Below are 18,774 nucleotides of genomic sequence, written 5' to 3'. Positions count from 1 at the left end.
TTACATCTTCCGATTCCCATTAAAGTGAAGTGCTAAGGTTAAATTATTTGGCAGCTTTAAAAAATAGAGAGGGATAATTGTCAAATTGTAATTCATGAAAGGCCTTTTTTCAGTTAATAGAAACTAAAAAATATTAGAAACGTGCCATGAACAGTAACCAATGCCCTGTATCACATTTGAATTACCCACCAAGTTAGTTGGGCTAGATGTTATTACCATACATACGTGAAACATCTTTCTTGTAAAACGTTTATGACATAATGACGCGGGTATGATTCTCAACACGCTAGCCTGTTCACCGTAGACGGCAGGACTAATAATAACGGTATTAGACGCAGAGTTATGAAAAATAAGCATGACAGCATAATACAGCTCAAAATGTGATTTGATTGATTTCCGGGCATTACATATCAGTATTACTTTACTTTATAACTGATAAAAGATTATATTTTCACCCTACTTTAAGCGATTATTAATAGTCAGAGCCCGGGAATCGGAAGATACATGTCGACACACACTCGAATTTTGATCATTTCAGGTACATTCAAATAAGTGAAGTAATTCATTAGAGGAGTACTCCTTAAAACTAGATCTTTTACAGCTATTCTCGCAAATAAACATCTCAAAAAAGTAACACCCCCCCTTAAATAATGGTCGTTATTCAAAAACGGGAGATTGTATTACACACCTGTAAAATGCGTTGGAAGCAGAATTTTTTTCTGCGCATTTTGACACCTCATTTGTAGCAATTGTCTAAATATTGACGTCACAGCGTACATTTAAATCAATGTAACCCAATATTTGAAAGTTGCAGTAAATTCTATTGATTTGTATTCAGTATAATGGAGGGTAATCTGTGTAATGATATCTGAGTGTTTTTGTATTGTTGTAAGTGCAACTTTCAAATCTGGACCTCACTACATTAGATTAACCGGTGGTTTATTGTTTTCTGGGCTATCGTATCAAATTAAATGAGGTATCAGAATGTGCAGAAATAAATTCTTCATCCAATGCATTTTACAGATTTGCAATACAATAGCCCGTTTTTGAATACTGAATAACCATTATTGAAGGGGGTTTAGTTCCCTTTTTATTTGATCAAGGTCAAGAATGGACCTTGGGCAATGTGGCTTAACCGATGTATCAATTTGGTCAGGCTATTCTATTGTGCTATTGACTGGTTAAAACAGGTTTGGATAAAAAAAATATAATATGACCGGTGATTTTGGTTTCGTAGGTTATAATGCTTCAATTTGATAATTCGATGTCCACATAATATGTAAATGACTAATTTGGCTTGTCGCATTCAGTCCATAACTTTTGCTCTATAGATATTGACCTACCACCGTGGGTAAGGTAGACGATCAGGGTAGGTGGCCGTTGTTTGATGGCTTGTGAACTCTATTTATTTTTAAGCAGAGTTGAACACTGGTGGCGCAATTTTTGCATCTTTACAAAGGGAAGACACTTCTATAATGGCATTAAAACATCATAAAATTTAATAACATATAGCAAGGAGGGGAGGCAGATCGAAAAAAATTGTGGGTGTATGTTCCCCCGGAATTTTGAGCTAGTGGGTCTTTGGGAGCTGACGGCGTACCGATAAAAGGGGGACTTTGGAGTTGCGAACAGTCTAAATCAAGGGTCTTTCTTGGTTTTCTGGTTGAAAATCGCCTGAAAAAACTTTCAGAGCTGAAATTATCAAAATCAAGGGTCTTTCGGAGCTCTATTTTGGTCAAATATAGGGGGTCTTTCTTAGCTGCGAAATCCAAAAGGGGGATCTTTCCGGGGGAGCATACCCGTATGGTCATTTGTGTTGAGTGCCCCCCCCTCGATGTTACAGCCCAGCTAACACACTACGTATTTACGACGTTCGCTGACGTTGGACTTAGGTTGTCATTTACGTTTTAAACACGTAAATCTGTGAACTCGTATTCGTGTAGTGACAACGTTATTTACGACATAGATTTTTGGACGTTGATATAACATCATTATGACGTGGTAATGACGTTGTTTCGACGTTGATGCAATGTTTGACCAGACCTGGTGACAACGTTTGAATAATACGTCCAGAAAACGTCACACAAATACGTATCTGAAAAAGAGTTTAGATCTTGACACCATGGAATGTAAATTCTTCCATTCCAAGGAGATTGTTGTCCAGCCAAAATTTGTCCGGCCAAAATTTCTCCACCGTGTCGTCTGATGATCGCCTTTAGGCGTGAAACTCAAAGTAACGACTTCTATTCCTGAAGTTCTAAACTTTGAATTTTTATACGCTCTCCTTTTTGGGATTGAGCATCATTGTTGCCGGATGTTAATATAATGTCATAATCACGTTGTCTCGACGTATAAAGCACGGGGTTAAAACGTGGTTTAAAATTCATATACTGACCCATATACAACGTCAACTACGGACGTCGTTAGTACGCAAATTTATGACGTTGTTTCGACGTATAAAGCACGTTATTGCAACGCCGTATAAATGTCATGGTCTGACCCCGATACAACGTAATCTACGGACGTCGTAATTACGTTAATTTGTGAACTCGTACTCGTGTTGTGATTTTCGGACGTTGATATAACGACATAGTGACGTTGTTTCGACATTCACAACTTGACGTCGAAACAACGTCATAATGACGTTACATTAACGTTCGGGAATAACGTTGTCACAAAACGAATACGAGTTCTCAGATTTTCGTACTTACAACGTCCATATATTACGTTTGTACGACTTTATGTAACTTTTAGACAACGTTGTATCAACGAAAAAATGTTAGCTGGGAGTATGTGATACACGGCATTGGTTGCGCTCCGTGACACGTTTCAAAATCGCGATGTTTCAAAGTTCAGTTTATCAACTAAACATCCGTCAAATCTTAACAAATAGTCTTTTATTAATAACGATTTAACAATAATAACTCTCTATAAGCTGCCAAGAAATTCAACTTTAGCACTTCACTTTAACGGGAGAAGGTATACTACGTATGAAAGAGTCCATGATCATAATATTATAGTATTCCACATTTCGTTATTCTTGTCACATTTTCTTTACAACCAATATTATCTGCTATTATGCAATATATTTTTCAGTACGTCAAACGGTTCTCCAAAATCGGTAATCACCCCACCCCATGTGATACGCATGAAGGTAGAATCTGTGATTAAAACACATCAAATATAAATTAGAGTAACCTCTATGTACGCGTGCAGCTCTGTATTTTTGTTTCAACCATGTGTTGTGTAAGTGAGTGGCTGTGTTATAATTATCAACCCTGAGGTGGGTATACTAGTTCAAAATAACTTGTCAAACTTTCCCTCCCCGAGGAACAGCAAGCTCCTTGGCTCACTCCTGATGTGTTATATCTTATCTATGCTTCTTCCCCAGAGCATTTAGGAATCATAGTTGGATCTATATAGATGGATGGATGGATGACGCTATAATAGTCATTACAGTATACAGTATTTGAATGCTGGGATTTGTTGTACAGGGTGTCTCTGAATGAACAGTATCGTCGGAAACAGGGGGTTTTTACGCATAAACTAAACATAACTAAATTGCCGATGTGTTTGAGAAATATATCAACTATAATATACTTTTTGAATTTTGACAATTGACCACTCCGTTTGTAAAATAAAAGAATTTTACGAAACTACCCCATTTTCAATCCGTTCCTCGGAGTTAAATATCTATCAATGACACCGATTGATATTTGAATCCGTAGAAAGGTTTGTAAATGAGGTAGTTTCGTAAAATTCTTGTATTTTTATACTCTATGCCATAGTCGAATTTTAATAAAAATATGTTATTATTAGTCATGATGAACCCATTTCGTTGAACTCAAAATTATACTGATGTTTATTAAAATTAAAGTATTCAATAGTAAAATGGTCATAAAGAGTTTTAAAATATCAGATGATTAGTGACAATAAAAGTAATTGAATGCAACACTATCTTGCATAATTATAATGGCTCACTTTAATACTGAAAAATTCTGATTTTGGAATCTACCAGTTTATTGATAGCGAACCCCGAAAATCCGACTATGGACTTTACCCCGGGACTTTACTCTCTAAAAACACACTATCAAGCATACTTGTTTATCAGTCCATTAACCACAAGTACTAAGCATGGTATAGTACAAGACGCGCTAGATGTTTGATGAGTTTGACAAAAGCGCAGCAAATACCACATATAGTTGTGTACGGTGTAGTTAATGGTAATGGCGCGGGCCCGGAAGATTTAAACCATAGCGAGATATGGGCGACCAATCACAAGGCAGATCGATTTAAAGATGCATTACATCATGGCCAATTTTAGTTAGGACAGAAATTGGCCTAACTCTCCATAGAGTCCCGTGTTAAAAATGTTAACCGGAAGGCAAAGTCAGTAGTCCACTTGGGAAGCTAACAAACAGAGGGAGTGCGGTGACTGAAAAGATCAGATACAGATGTGAAAATCTATCAGTTGCACACAAATCAATATAAATCCGAGTTTTATGCTTAAATGTATTATAATAGCCAGAGTATGCAAAATGGGCAAGTGGACTACGGAGAAGAACGGTGTGGTCAATTGTCAAAATTATGTGATTACTGAGTTGTCCCTCAACTACACTAATTATTTAGTTATGTTTAGTTGTGGCGTTACAATACCCAAACAATTAAGTTTCCGACGATACGGTTCGTTCAGGGACACCCTATATTAGTATTTTTTCATTTACGTTTTCCTCGGTTTGTTTTTGCCAAATGTTTGATTGAAAAAATATCTAATGACAATTTTAATGACTTATCCGTCATAAAATTAGGAAATATGTACACCATTTTAATTTTTTACACTTTCAATGGGATCACTGAATTTAAAACCTTTAAGTTTGAAGCAAATTCAAATTGCCATTTGTTGTCACAGACGCTCTAAAGATTGCTTGTCGGTATTGAATAGGAGTAACACACATAACGTACGACAGTGAACTCTTACGTGACTTAATCATAATCAACTTTGTCATGTTATCATATCCATAGCTGAGGTCCCATTATGGTAGTGTTCCTTGGTTTGTTCGAAGCAGGACAATCAAATCTACCCATGGCTCTCCGCATAAAGCTAAGCTTCTTCTGTGTAGGAGGGGACGCCAAATCTCCGTTCCCAGTTGCTACTTTTTCGCGGGCTTTTTCTTCCAAATTGTTATACACAGATTGTTTAATTTCGTCTCCATTTGACACATTTTCGTCCTATTTCTTAAATTGTCTTCCCCATTTGCCACATGTTTCGTTCATTTTGAGTCATTTTGCACTTTCACTCCTTTTAAATCGATTCCAATATTTCAATCGATTAATTTAAGAAAGTCAGTAGTAAACAGCGTATCTTGAAAAGTTGCCCTCAAACCTCATAGTCAAAATATTTTACAGATTTTTACATGTGATGATAGAACCTCTGAAATAATGCATGCTGGGAAGACAATATATATGTTGCGAATTATTCCCATTATCAACTCCAGGCTATAACAAGTGCAGACCATGTCAAACATGATTCTTTACATTATTATGACATAATCAATTTGCCACAGGCTTAATTGTATGGCCGGTAACTAACATTCATGAAATGAACAAAATGCAATGTTAACTTGAGCTTTAAATTGTTCCACTGTTTAGAGAATATTCCCAGATCAACGTTGGCAATGGTCGGTAAGCGGAAGCCAAGCCAACTCTGGACTAACATTGTTGTACCAACCTTATATTATGGTTCGTATGTCATCGTCAAGCCAACCTAGCTAGCCAACCTTTTATGACAGTCGGCATGCCAATGTTGGCGTTTTTGTGGCAAACTGAAATGATGGTCGGTGTGCCAACATTGGGCCAACGTAGTTTACCCGACCAAAGTTACATTGGTCCATTTTGACGTTAACCCAAAACGTAACGCCTTTCGTTGGGCCAACGAAGTGGTGCTATCTGGATTGATATGATGTGCCATTGTTACGAGTCGTACTTGACTCAAGGTCAAAATCACCTTTTACCCGAACTCACACGAATGCACAACACAAATACACTGTTTGATTAAGCTAACAAAATCTAAGTCTTTAATTGAAAGCAAGATATGATTGGTACAATATATGACAACAAATACACAAATAATCAAATAATAATAATCACTCTTTTAACTAATTAGTACTTAGCGAGCATTCTTCTGCTAGATAACAGAGTCCTTGCAATGTTCTGGACAGCTGATGTAAATATCCTCATTCATTTGTCCTGCGAAAATCAGCGAAATCCATTGTACACTTGCATTTATAAATATCCTTGGTTCCTTGAATCCTCACACAAAAATGGTGATGCTTTCTCCAATCACTTATCTCCTTGCGCTGCTTTCTCCAAAAATATATCACCTTGCGCTGCTTTCTCCAAAAAAAGACGCTTCTTCCAACAATCACTCTTTCTCCAGGAAACAGGCTTCTTTAACACTGCTTCGCTGTATTTGACAGATGTGTTGTTTTAAAATACCAGACTCCAGCAAGTCGACAAAAGAACTTAAATCCTTTGATGAGGAGAAGCACATTGGCGTACTCATAAATCTCCTTCGTTGGTCTATTAAAATAGCTCAATTATTGGCTATGTAAACTGGTTAAAATGTACTTCTTTTTTGATGTACGAAGACCAACACACACATGTGGAGTTTTACAATCTCCCATGACATTCTGTAACACTAAACTACAAATCTTCACCTTTTATACACACAATCTGTTAATAGACATTCTGTCACATTTACTTCCCGGGAAATTTCCAAAATTATGTCCATTTCACAATCTCTTATCAGGGATACCCCTGATGGTGCAACTATGCACTGAAATTGAGTAACATGGAAAATCCCCTATGATATTAATAACTCTGATTCAATTTGTTTACAGAATTTAAGGTCACCTAAAACATGTCGTAACACACAAACTCTTGCATGATTACTTCCAAGGTGTTTCCCCTTGTCTCACACTTCTCATGACATACTTTCAGCTTGTAAACAAAGTTAAATAATTAAGTTAAATTACTGAGGGCACATCACACCATGTATTCATAAAGGTTTGGGTAATTGGCAATTCCTGTATCATTTTATATTATTGTGCGATCCCAGTGGGCACATCAGAACGTTGTATAGTGGTTGTAGGATGGTTGTATATGACAGTTTTTTGACGTAAATTGGGTGGTTTAACGTTGTAATAACATAATTTTACAACAGTGGGCAAAGTTTGTTATTACAACGTTAAACCAACCGAAATCTGCCCACGGTTATAACAACGTTAAACCAATTTACGTCAAAAATACTTTCATATACAACCATCCTACAACCATTATACAACGTTCCGACGTTGTATTGACGTCAATTGCCCACTGGGATTTAAATACATCAATAAACATTAGATTTATTCAAGAAGAAAGTGTAGTTTCAGGAAATCTAATTGCAAGGTAATTCGGCTGATGAAAAGGCTACTTTGCTATCAATGCCTTGATAATCATGATAATGCTCCTGCATACCAGCTTACTATACAGCTTTGGGCATTTTGACCATGCCCCCCCCCGGAAAGACCCTGTTTCTTAACCGCGCAGCTCTGAAAGACCTCTCAATTTTACCAAAACAGAGCGCTGAAAGACCCCTGATTTTGATCATTTCGGCTCTTAAAAAAAAACTAAATTGCTCATTTCACACATTTCGCTTTCGCAGAAAACCAAGAAAAACCCTTAACTATGACCATTCGCAGCTCCCAAAGACCCACCACCAGGGGAGTGTATTCACCAAAAAAATTAATGTGCCTCTAGGGCTATTTACAGTGTGTGGACATTGGAGTGAACATGATCATCATCCGGACCATCATCATCAGCTTTTATTTTCTATTATTTTGAAGAGCTTGGTTCCAAACCATGTTAAGTCCACAAACACATGTTTCTGATTTACCTGTGCGATATTGCAATGGGTTATGATGCTATAGGTATAGTCATTTCAATTGGATGAACCATTACAAAGCGAACAGTAAATGGACGTACAGTAACAATACTGTGTGAGGCCTTTGGTTCCCAAAAGAGAACAATAGTCTGCATATTGTTAAGCAGTATTTGTTGTGGTAAATAATGGCTTGTTAATGGTACAACTCATTGTAGCTAATGTCAGACTTGTCAAAGTAATAATATTGTGATTGTATCACACACAAGTAAATGAGAAACATGTGGTTGTGGACTAAACAAGTTATTCATTTGTGTGTATACCTATATGTTGAAATTATTGTTTAATGCCAAAGACCTTTCGTAAGTTATTGTATTGTAATTGTTCTAATTATATAAAACCAATATTGAAGTACGGTTGATTTGATCGTTTTGTGCAGCTGTTACACCATTATTGAAAGTCCTTGACACCATGTGTAAACACAGTTCATATCACTCTCTGTACGTTTACCCTTCAATTACTCTTCAGATCATTCTCTCCGGGGTTTATATGACAAACAATCAAGAAGCATCTGGTCATTGTTTTGCCTTGCTAACACAACATATCCTTACCCTTTGCGGGCTTACTTTTCGCTGTCAGCTATCACGGATGAAATCTGCCCTTTTCTTCCCACTGACCGGAATAAATATAGTTTTATATTTGACGTCTGAACTTCAATGTCCATGTTAACTATCACAATCACCATAGCGTCCTATAGAAAAAGGAGGAAGCAAGCTTGTCCTTAATATCGAGGGTCTGTCAGTATGTAATAAGATAATTGATTTGCACCAGTTATCATAGTACTGAGACCAGCTCTCACACGTGACCAGTCATTAGATTTTAATCTGTTTCATTTTGGAGATAATCAATGTCATTTGTAATAACTGCTTTTTCATTTTCGCCATTTTTGCAGAATAATCTAAAGTTGTTGAAGTTCCCAGATGTCCCATTTCCACCCAAGTTGAATGGCGAGGCTCATATTTTACCAAAAGCAAACTGAGGACCTAGTGTTTATACCTGCCTAAAACTAGTCATAATATATGCACCATGTACTTTTGCTGTTCTCGTACATTTTAAACACATGCCTTTGCTATAATTTAAAAGGCCCCCTTTTGCGTGATTTGGCAGTATCCATAGTCTATTGACTTTATGCTAATGATGTTACGTAATCATGTGTGTGATGTAATTTTTACATGTGTTGTTTAAAAGACAAAGGTATCATGTTCATGTGATCATTGAGAAATACCATGAAAACAATCCATATATGGCGTCACAAGTCAACTCTTATTACATACTGACTGACCCTCGTATCGTAACAAACTTACCCGATGACTCTTCATTTCTAAACATGTATAAAATTCCAAGTCCCCACTTGATTGGATGGTATAAATTTGAGCACAATAAGCCAAAACGGCATTAAAATGCGCAATGTATTGTGGGACAGTTTTGCAGTTGTGTGACACTTTTTTGCTATTAAGCTCTTGTTTATCAAATTATACATCAACGACTTCGATATTGACTGCTACACGTGATGCAAGATAAGTCATTGATTATTGTCTGTCATTATGCAAAGACTGACTTTAAATCACATATCTTGTAAAAAAGTTATCGAAAATACAGGGGTGTCCTTCTATTTAATTTATAATCCCACCACATGAACTTACTTATGTTGCTCTCTCCATGTCTGGGCTATGTTTTTCCTATACATTTCAAGTGATTTTCGTTGAAATAAGAACCACTAACTGCAAAATATGGATATCCAAGAAACTTGAACTATAAACTAGCCCCCGATAGAGGACAGGCCCTGAAGAATGAGGGAAATTATGGGGTAAAAAATGTAAAAAAATAAAAATAAATAAAAACCCTTTATGGGTGACGGACTGTCTTTAAATATGAAATAACGATACCGAAATGGCAGCCTGTCACCTTTAAGGTTACTCTTGCTTTCTTGCCCTGCGGGGCCCTAATATTGGGGTCCCACGTTTTAAGGCACGTGTTGAAGTCAAAACAAATGAAGGTATGAGTACGAGTGTTATTTTTGTGAGCAATCCTGAGACAGGAAGGTCCACGTTGCTCTTAAGACAATTGCTTTACACACACCCACGTCAAATGGGCTGTGACATGTGGTCCAGGAACCTGTTCCATGTCAGTGCAACTGCTTGGCTTCTGACATGTGTTTAGCAAACATGATCTATAATACGTCCGACATGTTTCTTTGTCTGTTATATGTTTGTTATGTTATGTTGTGTTGTGTTGTGTTGTGTTGTGTTGTTTTATGTTATATATGTTATGCTACGAGTATGTTATGCTATATTATGTTTTGTTATGTTATGTTACGTTATTGTATTTTTATATTGTTGGGAGCCGGGGAAGTTTAAGGAGTCGAGGAATTTTGGGTCAAATTGGCCAGAAATGGGAGGAATCTACAATGTTTGCTGTGAATTTTTGCCTAAAAATATTGATCACAGGTTCAACATTTATAGTGCATATCAATTACCAAACTCTATAGTTTTATATTTGAGTATGAACACTTGTGTAAGGTTATACACATGTAGGAAATTTTGTAAATAGGCTTGTATATTTGATGTTGCATTTTAGTTCAGACAGTTTTTTTGGGAAGCCAGATTTCATACATTTTCCGCGCCACGATTTTCCTACAACTTCGCCTTGGTATGTTGAACACTCAAAAGTAATAATTATAGTACTTACCTCCAACTTTGAGAACGGCATATGCCTTAATGAATCTCGTCAATGCAGACAATTCGATCTGATTTTGCGACATTGGAAACGTCTTTTTAATTGTCACACTTTTTAATGAAAAAGACTTTTACAGCGACTCCGTCAGCAAAGAAATTGAAATTGAAATTTGAGTGTATTCAGTACGTGCTTCCTGTTAAAATCGTCCACTTCATTGCGGATTTCTGTTAAAACATGTCACATCTATGGAATTCATGTTACGGAGTTTTTGAGGATTAAATCCTTGATTATAATTATGCAGGGTGTCCCAAACGTCTCGATACCATTTTAAACGTTCATAACTCTAGTATTCAGCACGCGATAACAAAAGTGAAGGTATCGTTGAAAAGAGAAAACTCTGGCAATTTTTTTGACACCAAATTTGACATGTAAACCCACTACCATAATAAATAATCTACGGTGAAACAGCTGGGCATATTACACAAAAAAACCATACAATAAGTTTACTGCTCATCTCCGGATCCCAACTATCCACTACCTCCTCAACATCAAGACCAATGTCTCTCCATTCAATTCAATTGCATATATCAAACAGTTCTCGTATTATAGAATTAGACTATCAAGATGATATACAACACCAGGAATTGTGTACTAATGCTTTGATTTCATTCATAAATCAAGCCAGTAAAAGCTATTTTCTAAAGTTGTGTAATATTCCATTCTTCAATTCTCTGCTCTCTCACAACATGCACAAGATTCCTCCACCAGGAATGTAAGGACATAACTCTTACTAATTCGCAGTGGATGATGATAGACGGGGAGGTGAACATTAAAGTATCGTTCTTCATATTGTAATTGCAAACCCAAGGAAACAGCCAGTTGTTTTCCATTACAAGTGTTCAAAAGTCAAGGCATATTCTAAACATTAATAATAACACATTTGATCTTCAGTCGGTGCTTCATCATCAGTGTGATCAGAGCCAGGGTTGAAACTTCTATTTGAATATATAACCATTGTTAGATTGGAAATTCTATGAAGAAATGATTTCAATATATCATCATCAACCATATCATAAGAACAAGATAAGATTTTTCTACAACATTTTACTAGAATAGAAGGCGAGGAGCGAAGTCTAAAAATAGATTTTATAATTCTCAACGCGAAAAGCATATTTTGGTTACCACTATTGACATGTTGCATTTTAGTTGCATTGTTCATTGGTCATATGTGTCTTATTAACGAAGGAAAATGTATCATGTTTGGCATCCAAATAATTGCCCTAATTTAAGGGGTGGGGTATGAACGGTTGGACAGTATTTATTGTGGGACATTAGAGCACATCAGACATATCGAATTGCATTCTGAATACGAAGAATGTCATTCTGATATCAAATAATTTTGATTTTTGAAATTCGCAATGTAATACACATTTTATGGCAAATCATTAAAATTGATATTTTTGATATTTAACAGTACTTGAAGTAAACTTTATAAATCTTATGATTTATACTTAAAGTGTATGTAGGTGGAATGAAAAGCCGACGATCAATTGAAAATTTTGACCTTTCGTATTGAAGATATTGATTTTTTTCCCAAAACACCAAAAAAATTAGGTCTTTTTGGGAAAAAATCCATATCTTCAATATGAAAGGTCAAAATTTTCAAATGACCGTCGGCTTTTCCTCCCTGCTACATACACTTTCAGAATATATCATTAGATTTATATAATTTACTTCGAGGACTGTTATATATCAAAATTTGAAAAATATCAAATTTTTATAATTTGTCATAAAATTTGTATTATATTGTGATTTTCAAAAATGAAAATTATTTGATATCAGAAAGACATGCTTCGTATTCAGAATGCAATTCGATAGGTCTGAGGTGCTCTCATGTCAAACAAAAAATACTGTCGAAACGCAATAAGCGCTCATTTTAGATCCCTTAATCTTTTCAAATATATATTTTGATTTCCCCTCGGTCAATCCTAGCGAAAGATATGACGGTTCAAAAAGGTATCGAGACTTTTGGGACACCCTGTACTTACCTATTTATCGCCACCAAATTGGGCACGATTTAGATTTTGCCTCTTCTAATTTGCTGTTTTTCCTGCAAAACTTCAGCCCAACATTGCATGATCATTGCTAACTGTCAAACGTGTGAAACTCAGTGGGAAAAATACTTTGAAAACAACATCCCAGCAGAGACAAAGTTCAGTCCACATTCAAGTGTGCATTAACAACCCACATTAAAAACCATGAAATGATGAAACTCTATTGACCGGTGTGATGATGAAATGACCCCAATCAAATCTATCGTCATTATCACTGGTTCTGTATACATTGTCGCTTTACTCCGCGACACAAGGAGTGGTCTGCATTCAATAGCAAATACAAAATATGACGCGCTCCAATACTGCCGGGCAAGGAATAATGTCATATTGTTACGAGTCGTACTGACTCAAGGCCAAAATCACCTTTTACCCGAACTCACACGATTGCACAACACAAATACACTGTTTGATTAAGCTAACAAAATCTAAGTCTTTAATTGAAAACAAACAAGTAGGCCTATGACTGGTATAACAACAATAATTGCATAAACAATAAATCACACATTAATCAGTTTTATTCTATCGGTACTTAACCAGCGGTCTCCTTGTTGGTGATCCTAGAGTTCTTGAAATGTTCTGGACGACTGAGGTAATATATCCTTATTCACTTGTCCTGCGACAATCAGCGAAGTCCAGTGTACACTTGCGTTTATAAATATCCTTGCGTATGAAATCCTCACACGAAAATGATGCAGCTTTCTCCTATTACTTATCTTCTTGCGCTGCTTTCTCCAAAATATATCTCCTTGCGCTACTTTCTCCAAAAATGGTGTTTCTTTCACCAATCACTCTTTTTCCAGGGAACAGGTTTCTTTAACACAGCTCCGCTGTTTTTGACAGATGCTTGGCCTTCACAACCCAGCAAACTCCAGCAATTCGACAGAAGAAATTTAATTCTTTGACGAGGAAGAGCACATTTGTGTGCTCGCTATCTCCTTCGTTGCTGTATTAAAATAGCTCAATTATTGGCTACATAAACTGGTTAAAATGTACTTCTTTTTTTGAAGCACGAAGACCATCACACACATGTGGAGTTTACAATCTCCCATGACATTCTGTAATCAGCAAACTCAAGCTCTCACATTTTTATACTCCAGAAAACCCAAGATCTATTAATAAACCATCACTTCATTCACATCTTCACAGATGATGCAAGCTTGGGATTTCCCAAGATTAATTATACACATTAACCTTTCTCATTACATCACTTCCCGGGGTTTTTTCTCTGTGGTGCAATATACTGAACTGGGGATTTCCAAGTTCCAAACATAGATCTGACTTTGTTTACAATAATTGGGGGGGGGGGGGTTCCAAAATGACTTTCCACACCATTATCTTGCACGTACAAGGGGGTTTCCCATCTCATGACATACTTTCAGATTGTAAACAAAGTTAAATAATTAAATTAAATTACTCAGGGCACATCACAATATCGTTTCTTCTGTCGCAAAATGACAACTAAAATTCCATATTCCAGCATGTATAATTATTTTTAGAGATTTTAGTGACGAGTTATATTAGTAGAATTAGAGTTAGAATAGAGTGAGATATTTGGGGATACGAGTGTGTTTGAAGTCGATGAAGTACGGAATTGTGGATGTGGGTGCTGCTTTCACTTAATTGACATTAGTAAATGAATAATAATTATGATAATATTTATTTCAAAATCATAACATTCGTTACATTGATATTACTGAAAATGGACAAAAACTACATTTGTGTAATTTACAACGCAAATGCATCATAACACATGGATGTTTTATCACCATCGTCCAGCCGTTGGAGAAATCTTACATTCTTACAAAGAAAGAAAGAAAGAAAGAAAGAAAGAAAGAAAGAAAGAAAGAAAGAAAGAAAGAAAGAAAGAAAGAAAGAAAGAAAGAAAGAAAGAAAGAAAGAAAGAAAAAAGAAAGAAAGAAAGAAAGAAAGAAAGAAAGAAAGAAAGAAAGAAAGAAAGAAAGAAAGAAAGAAAAGAAAGAAAGAAAGAAAGAAAGAAAGAAAGAAAGAAAGAAAGAAAGAAAGAAAGAAAGAAAGAAAGAAAGAAAGAAAGAAAAGAAAAGAAAGAAAGAAAGAAAGAAAGAAAGAAAGAAAGAACACAAAGTGCGCCAGGTCAATGACCATGGCGAGGATTATGATAGTTATGATAGTAATAATACCTGTCGAAGAACCAGTAACATAATCGATATTAGAAGTATTAGCCATCGGTTTATGAACCGGATATTGAACTTGACAAGTACGTGATAACTTGACTATGAAAACAACTACCTGGGTCTTTTTCTACAATTATTGTATGACCTAGATCAAAATCAATTAAACTTTAGGAGATTATATGACGGTTATATTTAAAGAAGGAACAAAAGCGGACAAAAACCTGGATGCCTATTTATATAGTCATGAATATGATACGGTTTATCGATGTCTGTCATATTTGTATTGTTCTTATTCTTTAACAAAAAGGATAAACTACTTACTTACTGCGCTGAGGGAAGATCAAGGATGCAAAGTGGGAATACTTCAAATCTATTCACCAAAGATTAAAGTAAACAGGTGTATAAACAAAGAGTTCTCAAGAAATTAGGACCATACCTCAAGAAAGTCTTCCATGGTTACATAGATCAATCATCTTTGATTTGACTATAAATATTGGATTTGACATACTCAGCAGACTTTGAGGACCCAGAACTTCTATATTATTGAGGCTTTTGGATTTTGAACACTTATAAACTCAACCCAGAAAGTATCGAAACGATTATAGATAGTCAGATATATCGAGAACTGAAATATATAGCAAAAACTTATTTAATGTGTATAAAGCGCAGCTTTCTACTGCGGATTTTGATACCTCTTTAGTTGCTCTACGATATCATTTGGTCGAGTTATGGGCGCTTGAGTGGCTTCAAGTCGGATTTTGAAAGTTGCACTTAGCTCCTATTCAAGCAAAAACGTTCAACATATGCAAACTTTATTTCTTTGAAACCAAAAGAAAACTTTAAACAAGTTGGGTCAAGATGGCAGTTTTTGGAGTGAACGTCCGCAACAGTCTCACATTATTTTGTAAAAATAAACTTGCTCTGATTTTCTTGAAATTGGCAGCAAGTTGTTCATCTATTCATGGCAATTCAGAATAAGAGTAGTTTGCATTATCTGCAATGTCAAATTACTGAGATAAAAACTAATTTCAAATTTCGACCTTTGGTTGACATAATTATATTACGGAACTGCCCATTAAGTGGATTAAGACTACTAATTGTAAACCGTTGTTTTTCCTAAGCGTATTTTATAAGAAATAAAATATATTATCATTAATTTGATTCGATCAAACAGGCAAACGTCAAGTGTTGAAACTTTAAAGCTCTTTTTCTCGAAACAGCGATTTTCTAGTTGGATCATTTTATCACCTAATGTCCGCGATATGACAAATGATGGCGAAGATAATATGTTTAAGCTCTTATGTGTCATGTTTATATAATATATATAAAAACATATCAGAACAGTTGGACTGACGGCTGCAGCGCCGTCGGCGGCGGTGGCTCGGCGCCCCTCTATTGAATATTCCTGGATCCGCCCCTAATTTATGTTGCTGTTATTGTTTCTAAATTGAATGTTATCGGCATTAAGTGACTTTTAACTTTTTCGCGCATCTTTTAATCACAAATTATTTTTTCTAGAAATAAAGGAATTAGAGGTACTCTCCAATTTGATTTGATTTAATTTCAAACTCAACTTAGTTCAATTTAATATTGTTTTAGTTTTCATTTGATTTAGCTTATACGACGTATTATATTAGACCCACTTCATTTTCATTTAGTTTAAAGAATCGGATATTTTAATATCCGATTATAAACGTTTGCAAAGTATTTTTGAGGGAGCTGAGAGTACATCAGATATATCGAATTGCATTCTACATGTTCTGAATACGAGAAATATTCTTTTGGTATAATTTTTTTTAATTCGCAATAGATCTTTAATACAAATTTTGTGACAAATTATTGAAATTAGATATTTTTTAAATATTTGACATTCAGCAGTCCTCGAAGTAAACTTTATCTATCAAATGATATGTATATATGTATATAAAAGTTAGTTTAAGTGCATGTAGCTGGGACGAAAAGCCGACGATCAATTGAAAATTGTACCCATTTATATTGAAGATATACATTTTCCCCAAAAAAGACCTAATTTTTGTTGGCGTTTCTGGGAAAGAATACATATTTTGAATACGACATGTCAAAATTTTCAATTGATCGTCGGCTTTTCATCCCAGCTACATACCGTACACTTTAAATACATATTCATTTTTAATCATTTGCCATAAAATGTGTATTATATCGCGAAAAAAAATCAAAATTATTTGATATCAGAAGGACATTCTTCGTATTCTGAATGCAATTCGATTTGTCTGATGTACTCACAAAAAATACTGTCCAAACGCTGCTACCAGAGCCCTTATTTTCTAGTTTGCTCTATTTATTCACACAATAAGGTACATTTTATTCTGTCATCCTATTAATTGCACCATATACCCCTATTATAACTCAAAACACTTGGTCAAATTTATCCATGGATTTTTATTCCAAATTGTTTCCTTTTAGTTTTCCAAAAATTTGATCCTCATTCACCGTTAAGGGATCCAAAATGAGCGTTTATTGCGTTTCGACAGTATTTTTGTGGGACATGAGAGCACCTCAGACCTATCGAATTGCATTCTGAATACGAAGCATGTCTTTCTGATATCAAATAATTTTCATTTTTAAAAATCACAATATAATACAAATTTTATGACAAATTATAAAAATTTGATATTTTTCAAATTTTGATATATAACAGTCCTCGAAGTAAATTATATAAATCTAATGATATATTCTTAAAGTGTATGTAGCAGGGAGGAAAAGCCGACGGTCAATTGAAAATTTTGACCTTTCATATTGAAGATATGGATTTTTCCCAAAAAGACCTAATTTTTGTTTGGTGTTTTGGGAAAAAAAATCCATATCTTTAATACGAAAGGTCAAAATTTTCAATTGATCGTCGGCTTTTCATCCCACCTACATACACTTTAAGTATAAATCATAAGATTGATAAAGTTTACTTCAAGTACTGTTAAATATCAAAAATATCAATTTTTAATGATTTGCCATAAAATGTGTATTAAATTGCGAATTTCAAAAAATCAAAATTATTTGATATCGGAATGACATTCTTTATATTCAGAATGCAATTCGATATGTCTGATGTGCTCTAATGTCCCAAAATAAATACTGTCCAAACGTTCATACCCCAGCCCTTAAAGCGTCAAATGGAAAACCTGCATTGCTATCAAAATTGTCGACGCTTGCTGCGTGGATCCTGGGTTAAGTGCGTCCGATTGGTTTGCCAACTATTTGGAAAAAATTACTTCCCTGTGGTCCTTCCTTAATATATATCAATGTTACACGTGACTATATTCATAGTACTAGTAATATCACCCTTTATTCAATTTCTATTTTATTGTATTGTATTTTACTTTATACTTTTTCTCCATAAAAAAAACTCCATAAAAGCCTTTTGGATTAGCTCGATTTATTTCGTGTCAGTGCTGTATAATGGTAGCGTGGCCGAGCGGTCTAAGGCGCTGGTTTTAGGCACCAGTCATTTCGATGGCGTGGGTTCGAATCCCACCGCTGCCAAGTATTTTTTTCTTAACTGTTCTTCTTTATTTTTGTACTTTCTCCCTTTCTCCTAGTTTTATCCTTTATTAGCATTTTTTAGCCTTTTTTAAAGTCCTAACCGATTACCCCCTTTTTTTCTTTTTTAGGTTCAGTTACCCAACGGTGATCCATTTTTCAAAATTGTGTACCCATTTTTTTACCCAATTATGCCCCATCCTTTCAAATATCAAAAATTTTAAATATTGGAAAACACAGCTTCCTTTGTTTGTTATCCGGCCCGTAACCAGGGTTTTGGGGGGGGGGGGGTGTTTAAATTAGGACCTTTTTTGAACCCCCTCCCCCCAAAGAAAACCCC

At 35.3% G+C, this 18,774-nt stretch overlaps 1 non-coding gene across 1 annotated transcript; it reads left to right on the top strand.

The window, feature by feature from the left end:
• Window positions 1-18,355: 18,355 nt before the first annotated feature.
• On the top strand, window positions 18,356-18,437 carry Trnal-uag (transfer RNA leucine (anticodon UAG)). The gene has a single exon. It is a non-coding gene; the product is annotated as a tRNA-Leu (tRNA).
• The last annotated feature ends 337 nt before the right edge of the window (window positions 18,438-18,774 follow it).

Source organism: Amphiura filiformis, chromosome 18 (assembly GCF_039555335.1).
Source record: "Amphiura filiformis chromosome 18, Afil_fr2py, whole genome shotgun sequence".
In the NCBI taxonomy this organism is placed as follows: domain Eukaryota; kingdom Metazoa; phylum Echinodermata; class Ophiuroidea; order Amphilepidida; family Amphiuridae; genus Amphiura; species Amphiura filiformis.
The sequence above is the reverse complement of the archived record's forward strand: the minus strand, read 5'-3'. Positions and strand labels throughout refer to the sequence as shown.